This window comes from Peromyscus maniculatus, chromosome 17 (assembly GCF_049852395.1).
Source record: "Peromyscus maniculatus bairdii isolate BWxNUB_F1_BW_parent chromosome 17, HU_Pman_BW_mat_3.1, whole genome shotgun sequence".
In the NCBI taxonomy this organism is placed as follows: domain Eukaryota; kingdom Metazoa; phylum Chordata; class Mammalia; order Rodentia; family Cricetidae; genus Peromyscus; species Peromyscus maniculatus.
This window is the reverse complement of record NC_134868.1, coordinates 50269360-50286028: the sequence shown is the minus strand read 5'-3', so window position 1 is coordinate 50286028 and position 16669 is coordinate 50269360. Positions and strand designations below refer to the sequence as shown.

Genomic DNA, 16669 nt, shown 5'->3' with positions numbered 1-16669 from the left:
GGGCACGCGGGTGATATAATAGAGGGAAATTAAAGAGGTTATTGCAGTGACCGGTTTTAAAGAGCGTTTGCACACCCCAGGTTTCCTCGGAATGCTTAGCAATCACTTGAAATTCCTTTCAACTTTTCCCATTGTGCAGCTTGGAGCTTGAGAAGTGGAGCATTTGATCTCCACTCATTAAGTTCCCAATTGATCTTTCCCAGGTGCCCCAGTGGTGTGACACAGGCAGGACACCACAGCCCCTATTGAAAGCACCTGGGGACCAGTGTGCAGTCACCTCAGGGAGCTCTCAACTGTCCTTTGATGTCAGCGTTATTGTCACCACTTAACATGTGAGGATGCAGACACAGAGGTCAGCAAAGTCCCTCCGCTCACACAGCCCAGAGGTGGCACCTTACTCACATTTTAACCCAGAGCTTCCATCCAATGAATTTCTTCCCTACCTAATGGGTTGGTACTTTTTTTTTTTTCTTAAGCGTTCGCTTTGTTAAGGCTTTGGATGATTTGTATAATCCTCTGAAAATCTGGGAGTCATGATGAAAGCCCTGAAAACTTCCCCTGTTCTACCACTTTCAGTATTTAGACCAGATGTAAAGAGTTCAGAATCAAAACCTCGTCGCTTTGTCTAGATATCACTTTTAGATATTTTGGAATATTTCATCTTTTCACAATCCATGACTCATTGAGGGCTCCAAAATACAATACAGCATGTACATTTATTCTGGATCTTACATTTTAAATTCCGCCAGAGAAATAATCTTGGTTTAAGAACTGGGCTGTGTTGTGTCCTCTGTGTGTTCCTGGCTCCCTGCAACATCACAGGATGCTAAAATGTGAACTCCTTGATCGCCTATATTTTGTCCACTGTCCCTGCCTCCCACAGAGCACCAGAATCAGCGCCCACCAACATTGCCCCACAGTATTGTAACTGAATATCACACCTAGGAAGGAGCCTCTTCTTTTGGCTTATTTCATTTTTTAACCCTCTCTCAGTGGTCCCCTCTGTCTTCTGCTTGTCTATGCCTTGGTTTTCCTCAGCCTTCACTCTCTCCCTCAGTACCCCCAGGCTAGCCTTCCTTAGTGTTCTTCACTCTTTGGGGTCACAGACCCCTTCTTCATAAAATTACAGAGAAAAAAAGTTAGCACTCCAGAAAAGTACACAACAAACACAGGACATTTTGTTTATTTTAGAGGTTCAGAATTCAAAACCTTTAGTCTTTGAATCCTTGAGGACAGACGCAGCCCAGGAAGCTCTGTGAATATGAAGAAGATGAGTATGGCCCAAAACAAAACTGTAAACTTATTTAAAATATGAGTTTTTTTTATGAAAAAATTGTAACTTGATTGCACATTTTCTAGCATGAACTTGGTAGATAACAATGTTGTACTTCAGTGTCAAAGGTTCTAGACCTACAAGAAACACACAGTTCTTTTCACTAATGAAGAGGAAGTATATGAGTGTCTAAAGTGAATTAGAGGAGGATGCACTGTTTTCTTCAGAGATTTGGTTGTTTTGGGGCGGGGGAGGATTGTTTGTTTGGTTTTTGTTTGTTTGGTTTTCAAGACAGGATTTCTCTGTGTAGCTTTGGCAGTCATAGAACTCGTCTGTAGAGCAGACTGGCTTCGAACTCACAGAGACCCACCTGCCTCTGCCTCCCAGGTGATAGGATCAGAGGCATTGCGCCACCACTGCCCTGCATGTTCTTATATTTTCAAACAGGTGTGGTTGCTGTTAAGGGAGACAACAGACTCACTGTATGTGACATAAAAGGAACCAGAAAATTTGGAAGTCTTTCTTGATTCAAATAGACCTTATTTGACCTTATTGGTCAAATAGACCAATGCCATCTGGGTCTTCTACAGTGCAGAATCTGATGTGTAGGGCAATTCAGCTTTTTTAATTTTTTTTAATTTTTTTTTTTTTTTACTAGATTAGAGCAGAAAAAAATTTTGCTAAGAGATCTTGCTACTGAACACAGGCATTTTTTAATAATAGTAATTTTGTCAAAATTAGCCTCACAGTGTCCTCTTTTGGCATTGAAACTTCTAGAGTAAGTTTGCTGAGAAGAATCGTATTACAGAGGTTAGCCCTCTGGTTAGTAGAACCTATTTTCTTTCATTACGGGATGGCAATGTCTACCTCTAGGAGCTTTGGGCGAAATGACCTAGAGCACACACCAGCTGCTGTAACGGAGGGCTGGATGTGTCCTCCCTGCAGCAGCCTAGGTTGGGCGCAGGGATAGAATGTCAGGTACGCAGCCAGCAATTTTTATAAACAACATGAGGAAGATTATATTAGCAGTTAGCAGTTTATGCCAGCGAAAGCAGCCTTGGGCATGCCTGTCACAGATGGGCTGTGCTCTTTAAGAGTCTGGTTGTGTTTTGATGATCCATGCTATAGACTTAATGTCTATAGAGCAGTGGTTCTCAACCTGTGGATTGCAACCCCTTTGGGGATCACATAATAGATATCTTCCAATCAGATATTTACATTACAGTTCATAACAGTAGCAAAATGACAATTATGAAGTAGCAATGAAATAATTTTATGGTTGGCTGTCACCAGAACATGAGGAACTGTATTAAAGGGTCGTAGCATTAGGAAGGTTGAGAACCATCGTCATAGAGAAACCTCTAAACTAGACCTGGGTTTGGAGTGTTGAGTACAATAAATCCCCTGAAGTCTAAGCTAACATTACCTTTTTTTTTTTTTAAATTAGGAAAACAATAGGTCTCAAAAGATATGAGGGATTTTAGGCGTGTTGTTAATATGGAGTCAGATCATACAGGGTTTTGGAGGAAGGTGATGTAATTAATCCAGTTGCCTTCCAGGCAGTTACTTTGTATCTGTCGGAAGGGGAGGTGAGTTACTTTGTATCTGTTGGAAGGGGAGGTGACTGGAGGTTTGATTGATGAAGTATCCATTCAGGGCAAAGTATGCCATGGGAACTGAAATGCCTGAAGCTAACCAGTCTGAATCATCCGTGGTAGACGCTACACAGTCTATGCCTTTGTTCTCAGTTGTAGTTGGTAAGAGCATTTGTGTTTTATTTTAAACAATGCGTTGTCTTGTACTTTTCTTTTACATATTGGTTGTGTTCTTGGCGTCTTGAACTGTTTGCTTGGGTTTCGGTGTGCTTAGAGAACGATCATTTGTTCCAGCAGAGGACAGTTTTTCTAGTTGTAGCCAGGCACACGGTGACATGCACTTTCGGAGACGTTTGCCCTCCGCTGTGGGTTTTGTTTTGTAAGTGACCGTGTGTCCTCATAGCACCTCCTTGGGAAGTACAGAAGAAAAGCAGAAAGCAAGTGGGTAATCTCACCAGATGTCCCAGGGAGAGCAGGCAACGCTGCCACCTTGTTCCTAAGCTGTGTGATCCGAATGTGCTCGAACTCCCATTGCCTGCCTGTTATGGAAAAGACCTTATTACTCTTCCTCTGTCCGTACTTGCAGAACCGACTTGAAGTCAGTAGTAGCCAACTGAATTCAATAATTAGCGTAATCATGATGCTGTGCATTGTTCAGCAGGGCACACCCCTTGGCCAGAGTCCCATTAAAGAGGACACCAGTGTTGTCCTAGTGAATAAATCCCGGCCCACATGATGCAAACCAGCGTGTTCCTGCCTGCTGCTCGGCTGCAGTTAATTTTAGCCAGCGTTTGTTCTGTGAGTTGTAAAACTGTACCCGAGCAGGAGTCAGTGAGCTGAAATGTGACTTGTGCGCCTAATGCGATAGGTATCTATTTTAGAGTTCAGATTGTGTTTATGACCCAGAGAGAAGACTTCTGAAGAATTGTGGCTCAGATTTCCTTTCAAACTACTCGTGAGTACTCTGGGAATTTTTAACATTTCTCTTTGTTCTTTGTACCTTAAATCTTCCTCAAGTGACTATCGTGGTAATTTTATATGCCTCGGGAACTCCAGTGTGAATGCTGCAACCGGTCCATGGCAGGACAGTGGCACAGCGTTTTCTTTACATGTGGACTGTTGTAGGCACCCTGACTCAAGCAGCCTTTCCTGGAGAGAGCATTTGATTCTCGCTTATTTTGACTTCTTTTAATTGTGGATTAGCTCTTATTTTGAATGTTAAAGTGTTAGACTGGTAGAAATGTTTTCTATACACAGGAATGTCGCAGTGTGTCTCTAAGCTTTCTTTTCTCCGGGAGTAACTGCTGGGGGAAACATGTTAAAAGTTCATTCCTGTTATTCCCCTCTCAAGTGGGGCTATGACTGTCAAGTGTTGCCTTGCCAAATGTATAGATGGAAAGCATCTTTTTAAAGGAAAAGCTTAAGCTTAGCAATAGACCTTTCTACTCCCAAGAAAATAACTTTATAAACTCATTTAGGAAGTTTGAGAGCAGTGGTTCTCAGCCTTCTAACGCCTCGACCCTTTGATACAGTCCCTGGCGTTGTGGTGACCCCCCCCCCAACCATAAAATTATTTTCCTTGCTACTTCATAACTGTAATTTTGCTACTGTTATGAATTGTAATGTAAATATTTTTGGAGCTAGGGACTTGTCAAAGGGGTTGCGACCCACAGGTTGAGAACCACTGTTTTAGAGGGTCCTTTAAAGTATGTTCTGGTTGACTTCGTTATCAATAGTATCCAAAGCTCTCAGTTTGGTCAGTCCCAACTTAAGTCTAGACTAAAACAAATGGAGGATTCAGTGTTCCTTTCAATTAAACCCAAGTCACCTTGCCTGCTTTGACTATGTTTACACTTAAAGAAGAATTGACTCAAGTCAAGCAACTTGTTTCTGTCACCGAACCAGAAAAACATTTCCCTCTGGGTTCACATTGTAAATGGCACCCGCTTTAGGAATGTGGATTTTTTTTTTAATGAAACATTTGTGCTCCCACGTCTCCGTCTATAAGCAAAGAGGGAGACAAGCCCAGGATTAACTGAGAATGTCATTTTCCCAGTTCGCAGAGCCTTACTTCAAGGTTTCTTTGTTGTTCCGTGTTGTCCTGATTTTCAACACAAATGACAGAAGGTGTCAACAATGAAGGGAAATGTTTCAGTGGTGCATTTGTAGGAAAAGAATGCAAGAATTGAAAATAGCACTGAATTCCCAGGCTATTTTTAGATAGAAACATTTTTTGAAGCTTAGCTTTCGGGGCAAAAGAGAAATCTGTAATTATAATAGAAAAGTCACTACTGTCATCTTGAGCAGAACAGGCTCTGTTCCGGCAGAAGCTTCATGATGCGCATGTCATCACAAGAACGCTACAGCCCTTGACCTTACATCTGCCCTTCCTAGGAAGCCACTGGGACCCCTGCGAAGTGTTTATAATGGTGTCCTCTAGTTGTGCGCGTTTTCAAGCTAAAATTAATTTGGCCGGGCGGTGGTGGCGCACGCCTTTAATCCCAGCACTCGGGAGGCAGAGCCAGGCGGATCTCTGTGAGTTCGAGGCCAGCCTGGGCTACCAAGTGAGTTCCAGGAAAGGCACAAAGCTACACAGAGAAACCCTGTCTCGAAAAACCAAAAGAAAAAAAAAAAAATGCTTTCTTTATGCCGGGCGGTGGTGGCGCACGCCTTTAATCCCAGCACTCGGGAGGCAGAGCCAGGCGGATCTCTGTGAGTTCGAGGCCAGCCTGGACTACCAAGTGAGTCCCAGGAGAGGCGCAAAGCTACACAGAGAAACCCTGTCTTGAAAAACCAAAAAAAAAAAAAAAATAAAATAAAATTAATTTGATCGTTGTAGTTTTTAATCCTGCCCAAAAGAAAAGCTGATTAGTATTTATCCATTTTTAATGTACCATAAAGAGGTTTATCTGTTAGTGGGAAGCATGTGTTCTGGGGTAAATTGTTAAAATGCTCATAGACACTTCCAGAGCGTGCATTAGTGATTTCTGTGTGGTGAGAGTTCTTCAACGTGGGATTGTGCACATGGCGGTACCGGGTCTCGGGTGGTGGCCGGTTCTGTGATTCTTTTCAGTACTTGGTGTATATCCCCTGGGTCCCATGAAGGGGTACTTGTCAGAGATCTCTCCCTCATGCGTGGAAGCTGTGTTGATTAGTTGTGACTTTGAATGATCACAGTGAGCTCAACTCTGGCCACAAATGGGAGGTCGCAGAGGTTCAAGAGGGTCTCCATACTACGGAAGAGCCCCCCTTGAACCTCCATGCGTGGCTGCCTATCCACTCCGGGTCTGCCCACAGTTCCTGTGGGAGCTGCTCTCCCTAGCCTCCTGCCGGCTTATCTTCTCCCTTGCTCTGAATCTTGCTGCGAAGAGGCTTTGCTGAGGCAGTGGGTTTACCTTGCAGTTCCTTTAATTACAGAGTATCCAGCCTTCAGCTTTGAGAAGCTTAGCAGGCGGCCTTTTTTGTCTGGCTCCCCTCCAGTCACGTGCTCTCTGTTTGTGTAGCTGGTTGGTTGGTTCCTGTGGGGATGGGAACAGAATCCAGGGCCTGAAATACTCCCAAGCACTCACCCTCTGAGTTACTTCTCCGGACCCCACATGAGGGCCTAAATCAAGCAGTAGCTTGTCTGTGTGGAGACAGGCAACTGCGTTCTGTAACAGGTTGCCTTTGCTCAGTGATTACATCCCTGGAAGATTCTCTTTGCAAAGGCAATTTGGCAGAAAAACGGTTTGTGGTGTACCCAGTTTCAACTATTTGATCTAAAATGCGAGAGGACCAAGCGAGTGGAGCCTTCGGTTGGCCCTGTGCGGACGGCAGTCAATAGCCGACTGCCGGGAAGAATGCTGATGTTTCTGGGAAGTACTGGCCCTGCTGTTGTGTGCTCAGCACCTCCACAGCACATACAATACACAAAGGGAGCACAGTGCAAAAGAGCTCACGTGCTCCCCCTCAGCGGTGCCAAAAACGGGGGCCCTGACACGCAGTAAACAAACTGGCAAAAAGACAATACGAAAAGAGCGAAGTGGGAGACGAGAGCATGGGGTGGACGGAGAGCACAGTGGCGTTCAGTTTCTCTGGGCAGTTGCAGCATAGGATTGGGACGGGCTTTTGTGTCCTGGTGCAGCTTTGCCCTAGGCGGCGGCTGGGGATAAGGAAGGCAGCCCGGAGCCCAGTTGTCCACTGCCAGTCCTAATCACTGCCACCAAAGGAGGCATTGAAGTTTCACTTCACCTGAAGCTATTGTTGGGTGGTGGCCTCATATCTAGTCTGACGAGTGAACAGCGGTCTCCTCTGTTAAACTGTTTAGCCTTGGAAATCTGACCTTGACTTCCAGGTTAGACTTTTCTCTCCTCGTGTCCCCTGGCCCCGTTCTGCCCTAGAATGCTGGGTCATCTGTCTGGTTTCTCAGAAGATAAGCGTTCTGAAGGTCTCACCGTGAAACCCTCCCGCGGCCCACAGAGAGTCAGAAACACATGACAAAGGATGCTAACAGGGCAGCCTTGGATACAAAAGACTGATGAATGGGCGCTGGATTGGGTCTGAGTCATTCACTTCTTGACACCGGCCCTAGCAGGTTCTGGGTCTTGTTTATGGCTCCGGGTTAGAAAGAAACTTGGAGACATTCAACCAAGAACGTCAGGAGAACAGAAAAAAGAATCAAGGATTGGAAATGATAGCTACAATAAGAGGTTAGAGGACTTGTAGTATTTGGCCTGGAAGGGAGAAAAACGCCCAAGGGACTATTACATTTTTGTTCCGCACATAAGTGCACTGATCCAAAGGATAACGAAGAAGAGCTGGTGTCTGCTGCCCTTTGGAATGTAAAGTTCAGGTACAGCGATGCCACAGTGTGGCTGCGACCAGCCAACTCCAGTGCTGCCTGGGAACCTGTGTGGAACACAGGTTCTCAGCTCCACTCAGACTATTCGATCCGGAAGTGGTGGGGAACACAGGTTCTCAGGCCCACCCAGACCTTTCGATCCGGAAGTGGTGGGGAACACAGGTTCTCAGGCCCACCCAGACCTTTCGATCCGGAAGTGGTGGGGAACACAGGTTCTCAGGCCCACCCAGACCTTTCGATCCGGAAGTGGTGGGGAACACAGGTTCTCAGCTCCACTCAGACCATTCGATCCGGAAGTGGTGGGGAACACAGGTTCTCAGCTCCACTCAGACCATTCGATCCGGAAGTGGTGGGGAACACAGGTTCTCAGCTCCACTCAGACCTATCGATCCGGAAGTGGTGGGGAACACAGGTTCTCAGGCCCACCCAGACCTTTCGATCCGGAAGTGGTGGGGAACACAGGTTCTCAGGCCCACTCAGACCTATTGATTTGGAAGTGGTGAGGCTGGAGTCCAGGGCTCTGTTTTAACAACCCTCTGAAGCAATTCTGATGTCCACTGAATGAGCTATTAGGAAGAAAAATACCACAGAAAAGGGGAACAGGGATGCTGAAAAATGTAAACTTTTCTCCCTGGAGTCATATAAACCTGGATTTATATTTATCTGTAATTTTTTTTTTAAGTATTGTCTCTGAAGTCAGGAGATAAATGACCTCTGAGAGTCCTTTCTAACCCTGACTTGGCTCTGGATTGCTTTTGGTCATTAATATTTAACCTGGGAAATACGGCATTGATTTTTCTGAATTCAGTAATTAAGTCAGTGCCTATCTTTGTTTTTTTGTTTGTTTGGGGTTTTGGTTTCTGTACTAGAAATGGAACCCAGGGCTTCACACCATGCTAAAAGCAAGTTCTCTTCCACTGAAGTGGCCTCACCATGATAGTATCGGGTTGTTGTTGTTTTAAAGATTTTATTTGTGTGTATGTGAATGTATGTCACATCTATGCAGGTGCCCATGGAGTCTAGAAGAGGGTATCAGATCCCCAGAGCTGGAGTTACAAGTAGATTTGAGCAGCCTGATGTGGGTGCTTGGAACAGAAGTCAGATTCTCTGGAAGAGCAGCAAATGTAGCTGCTGATCCATCTCTGCAGGTCCAGGCACCAGTTTTAACGGAGGATACAAAGAAATAAGATGAGAGAGGTGATACGTGCTACCAGATGTGTTGTAGTGGGTGGTGGGGCTAAATAGAATTTTCCTCTCCCAGTCGTCCTCGTCAGAGCCACCTGAATGCTAGCCCATGGTCGCCACGCCACAGACTGCCGACTAGATCGGTCACTGTCATGCACCCTGTCAGAAGAGAGGTGGCTGTGGGCAAAGCATGGCTCTAACTATCCTCCCAGCTCTGTGACCTCCACTGGAAGAGAAAAGCTGGCGGGTAGTATGCTGTGGGCAGTCCGTCAGCAGATGCAGACGGCCCCACAGAAAGCCGTGAGGAGGACACACGCCCCGTAGAACGCACTTGTGCCTCTCCCCTGGAGGCCCAGGATAGGGACTTGCTTCAGCTTGACACTCCTTTGTGTAGCAAACAACCCAGTGGCGTGCATAGGAGCCACTCAGAGTTGAGTTATCCAGTTGACGTGTCCGAAGCCACCTCGGCTCTGCCCTCCTGAAATCCGCGAGTTCTGTAGACTCGAGCAAGTAGCAGTTTGTACCCTGCCCAAGTCAATTATTGTCTCCTAACAATCCCCTGCGCTGCTGACGGACTTTTTTTTTTTTAATAGGTCATATAAATGCATCTTAATTTAGTGATGTCTTTGCCCCTTCTTACATCCTCCTTTGCAGGTTTTGCTTTGAGGGAATTGTCTTTGGTTGAAAGCAAACTTTTGAGATTGTCTGTTACACCTTGCCCTCAGTACAGAGCTTTTTGTGATTCTTTTTTTTTTTTTTTTTTTTTTTTTTTTTGGTTTTTTCGAGACAGGGTTTCTCTGTGTAGCTTTGCGCCTTTCCTGGAGCTCACTTGGTAGCCCAGGCTGGCCTCGAACTCACAAAGATCCGCCTGGCTCTGCCTCCCGAGTGCTGGGATTAAAGGCGTGCGCCACCACGCCCGGCTGCTTTTTGTGATTCTAATGAAGACAGGGCTCTGTGAGGGCATGCCTTTTCAGTTCTGTTTTAAAGGTATCAGATGAGCAACCCGGCTGTAGCCAAAAGAACATCCCCTCCCTTAGCCGGGGAGCTGTGGCCTTAGTATTTTAGCACTTGAGAGAGGATAGGCAGAATCTTTGGCTTCTATATATATAATTAATCACATGTTTTCAGAACATTACAGTGTCCTTAAAGTGAAAAGGATAAAGACATTTTAACTCCACTTTTCCCTGTGAAGGGACACAGTGGGATAGAGGCGGGGAGTGTGTATATTGATACAATTACTCTGGTTTGGGCTCTTGTTATAGTTGGAAAAGCCTCAGACATCAAGCTGCAAAAGTTGTTTGGTTTGGTTTGGTTTGGTTTTGTTCATCTGTGTCCGGTTCGGAATGTATGGAGCCCCGAGAACACGGTGGCTGTGCACTAGGAAGTAGTTCACCGATCCAGCAGTCAGAAAGAACTGGTTTCTAGCATCCGGAGCGAGTCCTAATAGGCTCCTTAAAACCCACGACGTCTCAATAACTGCACACCCAATAGATAAAAAACATCCAGTGTGTCATTACGCTCTGAATGACCGAAGTCGAAAGGGCTGTTATTGACCCAGAGAGCAGCTCACAGTACAGTATATGATTACCAAGTGTGTCCCCAGGTCTGGTCCAGTCATGCCCGTCTCCCTCAAAACAAGGCTATTTTCAATTCTGTACAAAGAGAAGTTACTAAATAGCCTTCTCTTCTTTAGTATTTCTTTCTTGGAAAAATAAAGTTGTTTCAAAAACCAGTTTAAAGCCAGTCCGTGAATGTGCCATTAAAAATAGAAGTAGCTGTGTGGTTTGAATAAACCCCATCTTCCTAGAGTTGTTCACGAAAGGACTTAAACTTGAAGAAAGAGGCCTGGGGCAAAGCTTCCTGGACTGGGTTTCTCTGTGCGGCCCTGGCTGTCCTAGAACTCGCTCTGTAGACCAGACTGGCCTTGAACTCAGAGATCTACCTGTCTCTGCCTCCCAAATTCTGGGATTAAAGGTGTGCTCCACCATGCCCAGGGGGAGAAAGCTTTTTACTCATTGTTAGAAAATGTAAGGATTACCTATTAATTAAATAGAATACTGTAAAACAATAATGTAATGGTTAATTGATAATAATACCCAATAGTGTGAAGCCATATAGCATGTGAAATAATTATGTTCTGTGTATAGTGAGCAAAACTAGCAAGGTATAAAATACCGTGTCTTTATGACCCTGTTGCTGTAAAGGTGACTCCTAACAGTACTCCTCACTGACCCGCTGACCTTCTATTTTTCAGGTCATGTACATGCATCTTAATTTAGTGATGCCTTTGCCCTTCCTCACATCCTGCTTTACAGGTTTTTTTTTCCCCCCCTTGAAGGAATTATCTTAGGTTGAAAACACAGACTTTTGAGACTATCTGTGATACTTTGCTTTTAGTACAACCAAAACTTTTCATGATTAGAATGAAAAGATTCTCTGTGAGGGCATGTCCAAAATGTATTGGAGAAAGCTTCTTGGTTAGGGATGGGAGCTTGTTGTATCCACTTCCCTCTCTTAGCACAGGGGAGCCTCTGGCTGGCTGGAACCTCTGCAGGACCTGTGCATGCTGCCACAGTCTCTGTGAGTTCACATGGGCATCAGTCCTGTTATGTCTAGAAAACACTTCCGTATATTTATATGAAAAAAGGATGTTGTGTACCAAATATAAGCAGTTATTATCTCTAGTCAATGTTTTAATTGAAAATAATGTTTTTCATACAATATATTCTGATCACAGTTTCCCCTCCCCATCTCCTCCCAGATCCTCCCTACCTCCCCATCCACCTAGGCCCATGCCTTCTTTCTCTTTTTCTTTTTAGAAAACAAAGTTTTTTATTTTAAAAAAAGAAAGAAAAAAACATAAGAAACACATGCGCACACACACAAACCCATTAAAAACAAAAAATAGGAAACAATAACATACAAGCAAAACTAGTAAGACTTTTAAAATGTCTAAACAAAGCACAATGAGACAAAATCTACGAAAATATGGCTGAGTTCTTTTGTACTGGGCTTTTACATTGGGGCATGGGGCCTGCCCTCACACGTGGTTTATATACCCAGTAAGACATCCCATGGAGGATCGCATGTTCCAGGGTCTCTCACTCTCTGCACATTGTCCAGTTGGGGGTCTCTGTGTTAGTTCCCACTTACTGCTGGAGGAAGCTTCTGTGCTGAGTGTGAGTGAGACACTGATCTATGGGTACAGCAATGTTTTATTGCTATATCACTTTAGCAGAACAATCGTATTTGGTTTTCCTCTAGGTCCATGGCCTATCTAGTCTTGATTCTTGGCCACCTGAGCAGTGTCAAGCATGGGTTCCGGTTCATGAGGATGGGGCCTTAACATCCCCAGCAGAGAGTGGTTGGTTACCCCCGCAACATTGGGGCCACTATTGCACCAGCATATTGTGCCGTCAGGTCTCTGTTGTACACTGAGGAGTGTGTAGCTGGGTTAGTGTCCACCTTTCTCCTCTGGCGGTGTGCAGAGTACTTTCTAGTTCTCTGAACCTTGGTCAGTAGTGGAGTCGGGAGGGGAGGTTCTAGTTAGGCACCCACTTAACTTCTCTGTGTTCAGCGAGATCTGTAAGTGTCGTCTTCAGCAGCAGGGCCTGACCATCAGTTTGTGGGGAGCAACCAGTAACCTCGGCAATAGCCTGAGTTGTTTGGCAATTTCCATGGCATCTCTTTGGCCAACAACTTTCTGGCATTGGAGGTTTCACTTGGGGGAGAGATAACTGAGTTGGGGCTTTGTCTCCCCTGTAATCTGGTGACTCCATGTACGTTTTCTTCATATATGAGTGTATTTTAAGAAGCTTCTCTTTCCATATGACCCCCCAATGGCCCTTAGAGCTAACTGTCTCTCCCTGTATTCCCTCATTGAATGCCTCTCTTCCCCGTTTAATTCCCCTGCTTCAGTCCCTCAGCCCCTCCATCTTTCCCTAACTATGTACTCTGTTTACCCTTCCTTGGATGATCCCCGTCCCCCAGTCCTTTACTCTATACCTAACCTCTGTGATTATACAGATTGTAGCATGTCTAGACAACTTTTGATTGTTTGATTTGAGTTGGCAGTGGCCTCTTAGGACCTTATGTAAGTAGTGCCTCATCCAGCTGACAAAGCCAATACATGGAACGAAACATTAATGATGGTTGGAAACATTTTTCATTGTTTTCTTTTCTATAAATACATGTATTTTTATAATGGAAAATTTGACCTACTTAAAAATTTATATTTGAGCTTATAATTTAATTACAGTATTTCTCCCTGAGCTTCCCTCCCTCCAAATCCTCCCATATCCCCTTCGTCACTCTCCTTCAAATTCTCAACCTACTTTTTAAGGCAGACTTGAGATGCTGACCCCCGGGAAGAGGCCTACCCCGTGCTAATGGGTGTGTGACAGTGACTGATGGAGTGTATTCCTGCAGCTTCTGCAACACGAGGGGTAATTAGCAGGAGTCTAAACTTACTGCTGCTGTGGGTATTACAGGAACTCCAGGCCCATCTCACATGGACCAGGGTGTCACATTTGGTAACATTTGGAGAGCAAAAGAAAGAAGGTGGGACCCAGCATATTTTTAAACCAGTTCAATTAGTAGTTCTGTTATTAGGTTATCCATTTACATTTGGCAAAGAACCATAGATCAGGGTGAGGATTAAAGTCAGAAGTGGCAGAACCATGTGCAGTGGCCCTCAGGAGAAATGCCAGCTGGCGATGCTAAAGGGTAAAAGTAGAATCAGATCACCTAGACACTGTTTCCCAAGTGTGGATCCTGTATCGGCATATCTCACCAGTGTGTATCGCCCTATACTGCTCACCAACGCTAATAACACCTTCAGAGAGTACTGCTTCTTCCCCAAAATGATTTCTGCCAGATGCCGCTAAGAGCATCACCATGGGCAGTTCCCAGGACACGGGATGTCCTACCAGGCACTCTCAGCCACGACTGTCAGAGCTCTCTTCTATCTGTAAACACAGCTGGGGGAAATGACACATGGAGATGAAGTGAATAGGTGTTTAAAATTTGATAAGAGGATTATTTGCAAGTTCAGTAGTCAAAGCAGAAAAATAAACAAAAATAGGAAGGAAGGAAGGAAGGAAGGAAGGAAGGAAGGAAGGAAGGAAGGAAGGAAGGAAGGAAGGAAGGAAGAAAAGAAAGAGAGAGAGAGAGAGAGAGAGAAAGAAAGGAAGGAAGGAAGGAAGGAAGAAAGAAAGAAAGAAAGAAAGAAAGAAAGAAAGAAAGAAAGAAAGAAAGAAAGAAAGAAAGAAAGAAAGAAAGAAAACTAAACATTAAAACATTTTACCTCTTCAAAATGGATGGAGCAGCCAAGCATGCTGGGAGCTGCCAAGTGAAAAAGGATAGCCTTTGTAGGAACTGGAGAAGGAGGAGGAGAATGGATCTGTTTAAGAATCCGGCTGGCTTTTTTTTTTTTTTTTTCTTGTTTATTTGTTCATTTGAGTTTGCTTTTGCCTTATTCTGATGACCAAAAGGAGAAGCCAGAGCTACGAATGTGACAAACATACATGCATCTGGTTAGGAGTTCCCTCTGAGCTCGTCCAGCACCAAGGTTTTCACTGTAGACCTGACCTGAAGTTAAAGTGGCAGCCGGAGCAGGGAGACAGTCACTTGACTGCTCCGTTGCTTTGTGCACCCGGGGCCGGGCAGCGCTGGGGTCTTCTGCGAGGGAAAAGCATCCAGCCAAATACCTTGCTGCCAGTCCGTCTCGGCCATCTCCTCTGTTCATCACATAGCTTTGGGTTTTCCTTGTTCTTTAAGTCTTAGGAATCGGCTAGACTTGCAAGTAACAAATAAACCTGGACTTTTACTTCAAGAAAAAGGACCCAGAGCCTAACCTACAGTCAAGTATGAGAGTTTGACCTTACGGCATTGGCTGCTAAGCATTAGAGTCTTTTCTTAAGCTAACTTTTATTGTCTTCCAAGAAGGCAATGGAATAATAACAAGAGAGATTGTATTGTACTTCCCCCAGGGAATATTAAATAGTCATCTTCTGAGAATCAGGAAGGAACTGAATCTAACTCTCATGAGCAGTACAGGTTCAGAAGTCCCTTTCTACACACAAATACTGACCACTTTTTCTTTTTAATTTTCTTTTTCTTTTTCCCTGTGCTAGCACACAGGAAATTCTCTTTTTCTGATATGTATCTGTAAACGTCTACACATGCAGACTTTTAGGGCCGCTACCATAGATGGACTACAGTTCATCCCCCAAAGAATACCATCGTGCTGCCCTTAGATTGTTTTAGATGTATTTATTTCTATTTTATGTGTATCAGTGTTTTGCCTACATGTGTTTCTGTGCTCTGCACGCATGCCTGTGCCCACAGAGGTCGGAACTGGAGTTACAGATGGTTGCTTGCTGCCGTGTGGGTACTGAGAATCAAACATGGGTCCTCAGAAACAGCAACAGTGCTCTTAACGACTGAGCAACTCTCCAGCTCTGTGCTGCCCTTTGTATTCAGGCCTCCCCTGCACTCTGGATTCCCTAAGCTAAGCCTTGACAGTCGTCTCTAAATCACATATACCAAGGTAAAGGGTGAGAGTTTACCTGGTTAAGAGGGTAGTGTAGTGTGGCCGGACTTTTCCTGGGAAGATGCTGCATGCAGTCTATTCAACTCACCCAGACACAACAGACCAAAGTACAGAATCCACTGAAGTCCAACTTGGTGAACCAATGAGTTTTATTGGGGTTCCTTAGAAGAATACGGATGAGAGGTCACTTAGAGGATCAGAAATGACTCAAAGACAGCTGCATGACCAAAGCCCACGCCAGCATTGGTGACAGCTCACAAAGCTGGGGACCTAGAACACGCTGCACAGATCTGCAGGCAGCTCAGCATGTTCGAGAGTGTCCTCTCCAAGTGACTGGGTTGGTATAAACCTCTTCCAGGCATCTGGTCTGGCCTCAAGAGTCTTCTTTGGTGCTTAGGCTTGTCTGAGAGTGACCCCTCAAGCATCTTTACCGCTTATTCTGGGAGGGAGGGACCTAGTGAATCTGGTAGGTTTCAGGGACTTCCTGAAGCTATTTGGAGTTGTTTGCCTTCCTGCTTAAGAAGCTTCCCTGAAGGGTGGAGTGTTTCAGTCTCAGAGGAAACAGCCTCACAACAGGTCTAAGCAAATCTTTGACCAATAAGTGCATTCTGATGCCCTGCAAGTGATAGAATAATAAAGGACAGAAACTGAACAGAGATATCAGTGGGAGGTAGATTTCACAGAGTCGTCAAATACACACACAAAAGCCCCCAAACAGCAGTAGTGTAGTGGGGGGCCTTGGTACCCAGAGTTAAGATATATATTTTCTGAAAGGACCAGTTTTCAGCTGTTTTGGAGGGGGCTCCAAAACTGAACAAGACTTTAGAGTTAACTAGTATAAGTATGTTTTTAAAAATGAAATAAAATTCTGTATAAGGAGCTCTTTTAAAGATGGGGTGACAAGGACTTGCCGCGTGTGCACACACAGATTATATACCTGCATTGGTTAGGCATTTCCGTATCACTGTGATAAAACACCATGACCAAAAGCAGCTTGCAGAAGGGAGCTTTCTGTTTGGGCTTACAATCCCAGAGCAGTCAGAGCCCATGACGGCAGAGCCAAAGCATGATGACTAGAGTGCAGACCGAGGGCTTGCATCTTAAACCGCACCAGGAAGCAGAGAGAAGGGACGAAGAGAACTCACCCCCAGGGGCGTACTTGTCCAGCAAGGCCAAACCTCTTAAACCTACCCAGACAGCGCCACCAACCGGGGACCAAGTGT

At 44.9% G+C, this 16669-nt stretch overlaps 1 protein-coding gene across 2 annotated transcripts in view; it reads left to right on the top strand.

Annotated features, from left to right (window-relative positions):
- The window catches only part of Slc20a2 (solute carrier family 20 member 2), a 102731-nt gene that overhangs the window by 34654 nt on the left and 51408 nt on the right, over positions 1-16669 (top strand). Inside the window, exon 1 of one of the 2 annotated variants that reach the window (XM_006982998.4) lies at positions 3575-3823. The exons of the other annotated variant lie outside the window; for it this stretch is intronic. The gene's annotated coding sequence lies outside the window, so the exon portion shown is untranslated. Of the gene's footprint in view, positions 1-3574; positions 3824-16669 lie in introns of those variants that run through there. 2 annotated transcript variants of the gene reach the window in all.